The following is a 7527-nucleotide window of genomic DNA, read 5'->3' as shown; positions in this document are numbered from 1 at the left end:
CATACGAATATTATCTTATAATATTAAATTTAATCTTTAAGAATTATACTGCACATAGTAGCACAATTTATATCCAATTACCTTTAACATTTATTTTCTTCACCTTCTCAAATATCAACCAAATATATAGTAATTTCTACATCCAGTTTAATTGATTTCCAGTTATTAGTTATTAGGATAAACATATAAATATACTTATACAAACCCGCGCTAGTATATTGTCAAAATAAGTACTTAAAAATTAAATTTATATTAAAAAAACGCTCCAAATAATTAAGTTGTTGTATAACTTTTTAAATTGTACCTACATTGCAAGTTGTTGCATTTATACGACCACTTATAAAGTTCTTATGTTAAATTGCACCTATCTGCCAAGTTGTTGCACTAGAACGCTCATTTCTCAAGTTATTGCACCAAATTGCACCCACCTACCAAGTTGATGTACCGTGGATGCAATTTACTCATTATATAAATACCCAAAAGAGCTACAATACATAAGCTACCGCATACAATTCCCAATGCATGCATCTATGTGTTTCAATTTCATTCACCGTTGTTATTTCGGCTGCAATGATGATGGCATCAATCGAATTCGAATGCAGACGCCTTGTGGCCTCTCAGACAAAGCAAACCTCTATTATGATTCACTAATTACTTAAGAGAAGGAAAAACATAGATGAATACCCCGTCGTGTTGCTGCGAAAAATTAAGTTGCATAATATGTACAAATAAGATATAATTTGATTATCAAAACTAAAGCAATTTGATACAATTTTGAGCCTAAAAATAATTAAGATTACATGTGTCGGTGACATGGGGCCGGGGGTATCGTGACTAGAGGCTTGGGTAGCCGCGGTCACCCACGTGGCCTGACGCCCTCGGGGGGGGGGGGGGGGGGCGGGCCCGAGGATGACGTGGCCACCCCTCCCTCTGTCTCCCCGAGAGGTCGGACCGCTCCCGTTTCGGCCCCGAGGGCTGGGGCGCCCCCGTTTCGGCCCCGAGGGCTGGGGCGCCCCGACCCCCTGTGGTTTTGGCGCCACGTGTGTGGGTTAGGTGAGCACAGCGGGGCTCACCTAACCGCATTTATAGCAGGTTGGACGAGCGCGCCACGCCGCATTTAATGCGGCGCAGCGCACGCTTATCCGGTCCGTGACCAGTCGCGGTGTGTGACCGGTCATAGACCGGTCAGATCGCGGGTTAGGTGGCAACAGGCGGCCTGTCACACGCCTCGCCTCGTCCCGTCGGAATGATGAGAGCTTCCTGGCTCTCGTCCCTAGCCGGAGCCGGCGTGCTAACTCCTGGAGTTGGTATGTCAGTCCCGGTCAGATCCATTGCAGGCTTCAGCGCAGGTATGGCAAGGAAGTCGCTGGCCATTAAATGAAGGTTGAAATGGGCGTCCACCGGGAAAGCAGGCGAGCGGGGCAGAAGGCGTGTGCTCTGCTTGTCAGAGGTCACTTCCGGCTGTAGACTAGCCCTCATTGTAAAAAGCATGTTTCCCTTCTTAGGCAGCTAGAGGCCCATGTGGTGACCCCTGACCAGATAAAAAGGAGGCCCAGGCCTAGGAGAGAAAAAAAAAAGAGGAAGGAGGGTTGGGACTCTGGGGAAGGGGTTCTAGAGCCTGAACTCTCTCTCTCTCGCTCTCCGGCTCTCTGTATTCCTTCACGCACAGATCCACCAGAACACATGAGTAGGGTGTTACGCTTCTCAGCGGCCCGAACCTGTCTACGTCGCCCGTGTCTTGTGCACTTCCTCTCTCGCTGACGTTCCTCAGATCGAGGGCGAAGAACCTCACTTAGCGCCCCCGGCCGAACCGGCAAAGGGGGGCCTGCGCGGTCTCCCGGTGAGGAGCCCCGCGCTCCGTCATCTGGCGCGCCAGGTAGGGGTTCGTTTCTTTCCTCTCGCCACTCTTCCCCTTGCCTTCGCCACTTGTGCTCTAACTCTTCGTTTCCTGTGCCCTACCCTTGCCGCACTCGCTCGCTCTCAAGCTCCTCCTCCGCCGGCGTCATGGCACGGGGATCCGCACCGCTCGACGGTAGCGTGCTACCGCCTTCCCGCATCGTGAGCGAGAGGCAGGCCGGGCTGCCGCGCCGATTCATGCCGGAATCTGCCACCGGCCGGGAGGTGGTCGCGCTGGGCGAGGGACGCCCGGCGCCACACTACCCGGGGCGGTCCGTCTTCTTTCCCTTGAGGCTCGCGCCACGGCGCTGGAGGAGCGCGCCCGCACCCTGGACGCGAAGGAGAGAGACACTACACCATGACATGGAATTACCAGCAGACATCTGTTGGCAAAAATAAACAATTAGTGATAACATATCTGTCGGTAAAGGTTTTTGGCAAACTATATGTCAGCAATAGTGCATAATTAGACATGGTATATGTCAGTAATTCTAAATATATTTTTGGTCAAAATATCTGTCAGTAATTGTAAGAGTACGAGCTAATTATATGTCAGCAAAACTTAGAGGGTGTATATTAGACTATTAATAATACTATATTGCAAGCCCAAAAAGCCCATCTAGCCTATCATATATAAACCAAACCCTAATTTCCCCACAACCTTATCCTTTTCTTCCCTACCCAGCCGTCACGCACTCACGCTTCCTCCGGCGGCGGCAAGGCGACGGCATCGGCGGCCAAGGTGCGGGCGGCGGCGGCGAGCAAGGTGCGGACGACGGCGGCGGCGGCGAGCAAGGTGCAGGCGACGTCATCGGCAACCAAGGCGCGGGCGGCGGCGGCGGCGGAAGCGGGAGGCGGAGGAGTGGGAGAGGCGGAAGAGGGGGAGGAGGAGGAGGAGGCGGCAGAGACGAGAGGACCCCGTGGATGTGCTCGGGGAGGAGGTGATGGGGCGGGTGATGGAGCTCCTGGACGCACGCAGCACCTGGCGCTGGGTCGCCGCCGACGACCGCCTCTGGGCACCCAAGGTCCCCCCCCTCTCTCTCTCTCATTACAGCCTGCACGGCTCCTGTTCGACGAATTGCCTGCGAGGGGCACTCGATTCCCCCTCACGAGCGGTTAATCGAGCAGTGGCTACTCTCGTGTCTTCTGTTAGGATCGAGCATACCGTATTCGGGAGTGGTGTTGATTAGGAGCTTTTATAGAATTCTCATTTATTGATTGTCCAATCATGGTTGCCAAAAGAGAAAGAGCGCACATTCGGCTAGTGTGTTCTAAACTGTCTAATTTTCATTGGTATTTTGCAGGCTTATTTGATGAGAGCTGGGGCTGTCATTCATAGCCATGGGATGGAAACTTGCATTGCAACCATGCTTAATACTGGTGCAAAAGAGTTTAGGGTGAACCTACTTGTCTCTTTTCCCCATGAATCTTAGCTAATGCTCCAGTTCTGCTTTATATTTCTCATGAAGTTAGCTGTAATGTTTACAGAAATGTGGTAGTACTAAGAAAATGCACTATTTCTCATGTAGTGTACCACATTATGGACATTTTCTGTCTGATCTAATGTATCAAATTGAAAAACGGATAATTGTTCATATTTTTAGATTTCCGCTTACTTTTCCATTACAAGAACTTCAATGGTATTAACAATTAAGTGCTAATCTTCTATATGATGCACTATTCAATAAATTGGAGATTATGTTTGCTCCATTTCCTTTTCATTTCATGGCAGACATTATTATATATGTACTAGAAAGAGTGGTGAACATTTTTTTTTAAGATTTGATCTATTATTGATTTCACACAGACATGCATCAGCTATCAGGACCAGTTGGAATAATTGAAATGCTAATTGAGAACTTTGCATGCACCACATAGTACAGCAACTACTCAAGCCAAGTTCTATTTACTAGTGAAGCCATTTCCAACTTATATCAATCCATTTATTAGAAATATGCATGTACATTGTGTGTTTACTGAGTTTTTACTTGTAGAATGTACCATCCTAGTATAATTATTTTAAATAAAACTCCCTTAGTTGATCTCTGCAAATTAGGTGGCTAGCTGTCCTTGCAGTGAGTTGTCGTAGTACAAATTTGAAACAGTCTTCGGGCTTCAGATTTTCCATCTACATTAATTATGAAAATGTCACCTACATACATCTCAATTCTAATATAAGTTAACATTTGCAAGTGGGAGCCAATTAAACTGTACTTCAGCACTTATCTTCTTTTTATTTATTTACTAGCTATGATTTGCGACCTGTGGGTGAGCAATCAACTTCTTGCTGAAGTGTCAGAGAAGGGTACCTGAAGGAACAGAAGATCAACACTAACTTAAAGGCTCATACATCATGTAAGCTAAAATCAGTTTGTTCCCATAGTTTGTGAGATAAATTGCAATCCTTGCTGCTTGTAAATTGTAATTGAATCTGTTACGATTGCAATTATACTGCTTCAACATAAATTTCTCATAAAATGGAACTGGTAATTTAATATTGGTGGATTGTGAGAATATCGAAGCTATGCTACAGATTGAATTAAATGGAACTACATCAGTTATGTTATTGACACTTATCCTGCACATTTGACACTGATCTTCAATTCTGTATTGAAATAGTAGGTGTTGCATAGATTACTTATCATTGAATGGAGTATTATTATAATCTATATATCTGACCCTTAATACTTTTGTCTTTCTGATAATCTGATTCAAGTTTTTAGATGCTCAACTTATCATGGCGGTCACAAGATATTTTGGAGTGGCATTTCTCTACAAGGGAAATGCCTTGCCTGTTGTAGATTTGCCATCGTTTTGTCTCATTTTGTAGATTGTATAGGAGAATTTCTCTTTTTGTACAACTAACCTATGTACATGGCATTTGTAATTAAATGGAATTGGTATATTCAGTACTAGTGGAATGTGGATGCATGAGAACTGTTGGTGGTATATTCAGTTCTAGATCAGTAGGATTTGATTCCATGAACTATATTTTTTTTAACCCAATGCAGGGCACACTAACAGAATATCTGTCAGAAAAACTGATATATGCAAACTGCGTATCTGTCAGTAATCCGTTAACTGTCGGTAAAGGACCATCTGTCGGTAACTTCCGTCTGTCGGTAATTCATTTGTAGGACTGTCGAGTTATCTGTCAGCAAACATTTATCTGTCGGAAAAGACTTTGCCGGCAGCACTTGGCCTGACAGACCCTATCTGTCGGGAAAAGTTATGCTGACAAATAATTTGACAGCATATAGGTCCTTTCCTGACAGATATGTAGTAAGCAAACTTGGGGCATGGTGTAGTCAGGCCTGGCGGACCGCGAGGCCGCTGTCGCCACCCGGGAGGCAACACTGGCGGCGCACGAGGCCGCCTGGGCCGAAGAGGAGTCCGCACTCCGCCTTCGCGAGGATGCGCTCACCGAGCGGGGGCGAGCTCTCGAGGAGGCCGAGGCCGCGGCGCAGCGGCTGGCGGACAGCCTGTTCCTCCGCGAGGCAGCGCGGGAGGAGCAGGCGCGCCGCAATCTGGAAGGCGCCCACGCCGAGAGGGCCGCACTGGATCAGCGGGCCGCTGAGCTTGAGGAGCGGGCGAAGGAGCTGGACGCGAGAGCGCACAGCGGCGGGGCGGCCGCGGGCCACGGCGACCTAGCCGCCCGCCTCGCAGCCGCCGAACACACCATCGCCGAGCTGTGGGGCGCGCTTGACTCGTCCGCCGGGGAGATCGAGGCCCTCCGCTTGGCGAGCGAGGTAGGGCCCGGCATGCTTCGGGACGCCGTCTCCTGTCTAGACCGCGCCGGGCGGCAGGCAGGCCTCTGGGGCGGGCGGTACACGAAGTACGCCGCCAATCAGGGGGGCCTCGCCCAGCGCCTCTCAGAGATGGCCGGGGCCCTCGAGCGGCTCCCCGAGGAGCTCGAGGAGACGATCAAGTCATCCTCGAGGGACCTCGCCCGGGGGGCGGTGGAGCTTGTACTGGCAAGCTACCAGGCCAGGGACCCTGACTTCTCCCCGTGGGCAGCGCTGGAAGAGTTCCCTCCCGGAACTGAGGACGGCGCGCGTGCGCAGGTCCGGGACGCCGCCGACCACATCGTCCACAGCTTCGAGGGTACGGCCCCTCGGCTCGCGTTCGCGCTCGACTCCGACGAGGAGGGCGGTGACGACGGTGCGGACGACAGCGACGACGAGGCCGGCGACCCGGGCGCGTCGGAGTGAGCCCCCAGGCCCCCGCCAATCTTAATAACTTTTCCTTCTTCTTCCGAGGCCTTCGGGCCCCCTTCTTGTATAGACTGACTTAATCTGCAATCAAGTAAAGAGAAAATTTCTGCGTCAGTTCTGTTTGTTGTGTGTATGAGACGAGGATGGTCTGTGCCGCGGTCCTTCTGTGTTTTGGCTTGAACAAGGGCTCGTGCCCAGGTCCCAGCCTCAAACGGCGCGGGTCGGGGCTAGTGCCTGGGGAGATCCTCGTGTCGAGACTGGCCAGGCCAGGAGCGCGGTGACCGAGGGTTATGGATGACCCGATTGTGGGCCTTTGCCGATTCCCCCCCCCCCCGGAGTTCACCACGCCCCGGGGCATGGCTCGGTTCTGGGCCCCGTTTGGCGATTTTAGCCGGCTCGGGCCACCGAGGGCAGGGTCGAGCACGAGCGTGCTAATTCAAGCCAAGATTCTTCAAAAGGAAACGATGGCACAGACACAGTCCTGAGGAAATCGAAAATGCTTTTATTGAAATACGGAAGAGAAAAAAGGTAAGTATATGCATGTGGTAGCCCCCGGCCAACCCTGCACGCCCGGGGGGGTGCGGGGTTGGCCCGAGGCCGAGACATGACACCCGACCCCCACTAGGGGTAGAAGCGACGAAGGTGTTCGATGTTCCACGGGTTAGGTAGCTCTGTGCCGTCGCCCGTGGCTAGCCGAACGGAGCCCGGCCGGGGGACACCGATCACTCGATACGGACCCTCCCACATTGGTGAGAGCTTGCTCAGTCCAGCACGTGTTTGGATGCGGTGTAGGACGAGGTCGTCGACGCAGAGTGATCGGGCCCGGACGTGGCGCTGATGGTAGCGCCGCAGGCTCTGCTGGTAGCGCGCGGCTCGGAGGGCCGCGCGCCGTCTTCGCTCTTCCAAATAGTCGAGGTCGTCTCGGCGAAGCTGATCTTGATCAGCCTCGCAATACATGGTGACCCGAGGGGACCTCAGGGTGAGCTCAGATGGGAGGACCGCCTCCGCGCCGTAGACGAGGAAGAAAGGCGTTTCCCCGGTTGCTCGGCTTGGCGTGGTTCGGTTCGCCCAGAGCACCGCTGGCAGCTCCTCGATCCACGAGTCGCCGTGCTTCTTGAGGATGTTGAAGGTCTTGGTTTTGAGGCCCTTGAGGATTTCCGCGTTGGCGCGCTCCACTTGGCCATTGCTTCTGGGGTGGGCGGGGGAGGCGAAGCAGAGCTTGATGCCCATGTCTTCGCAGTAGTCACCGAAGAGCTCACTAGTGAACTGGGTGCCGTTATCCGTAATGATACGGTTAGGCACCCCAAACCGAGCAGTGATGCCCCTGATGAATTTAAGTGCGGAGTGCTTATCGATCTTGATGACCGGATAAGCCTCGGGCCACTTAGTGAACTTGTCGACAGCGACATACAGATAC

The 7527-nt window shown here is 51.5% G+C and overlaps 1 long non-coding RNA gene across 3 annotated transcripts; it reads left to right on the top strand.

The window, feature by feature from the left end:
- Positions 1–2560: 2560 nt before the first annotated feature.
- LOC107280473 (uncharacterized) lies at positions 2561–4845 on the top strand. 3 transcript variants are annotated; one of them, XR_010740188.1, is made up of 4 exons: positions 2561–2921; positions 3201–3293; positions 4145–4251; positions 4620–4845. It is a non-coding gene; the product is annotated as an uncharacterized lncRNA (long non-coding RNA). The 3 variants fall into 3 exon arrangements; XR_010740187.1 differs by having other exon boundaries at positions 4613–4845; XR_001544774.3 differs by lacking the exon at positions 4620–4845 and having other exon boundaries at positions 4145–4393.
- Positions 4846–7527: the final 2682 nt, after the last annotated feature.

This window comes from Oryza sativa, chromosome 3, assembly GCF_034140825.1.
Source record: "Oryza sativa Japonica Group chromosome 3, ASM3414082v1".
Lineage (NCBI taxonomy): Eukaryota > Viridiplantae > Streptophyta > Magnoliopsida > Poales > Poaceae > Oryza > Oryza sativa.
Note: the sequence above shows the minus strand (reverse complement) of the source record. Positions and strands in the feature narration are given on the sequence as shown.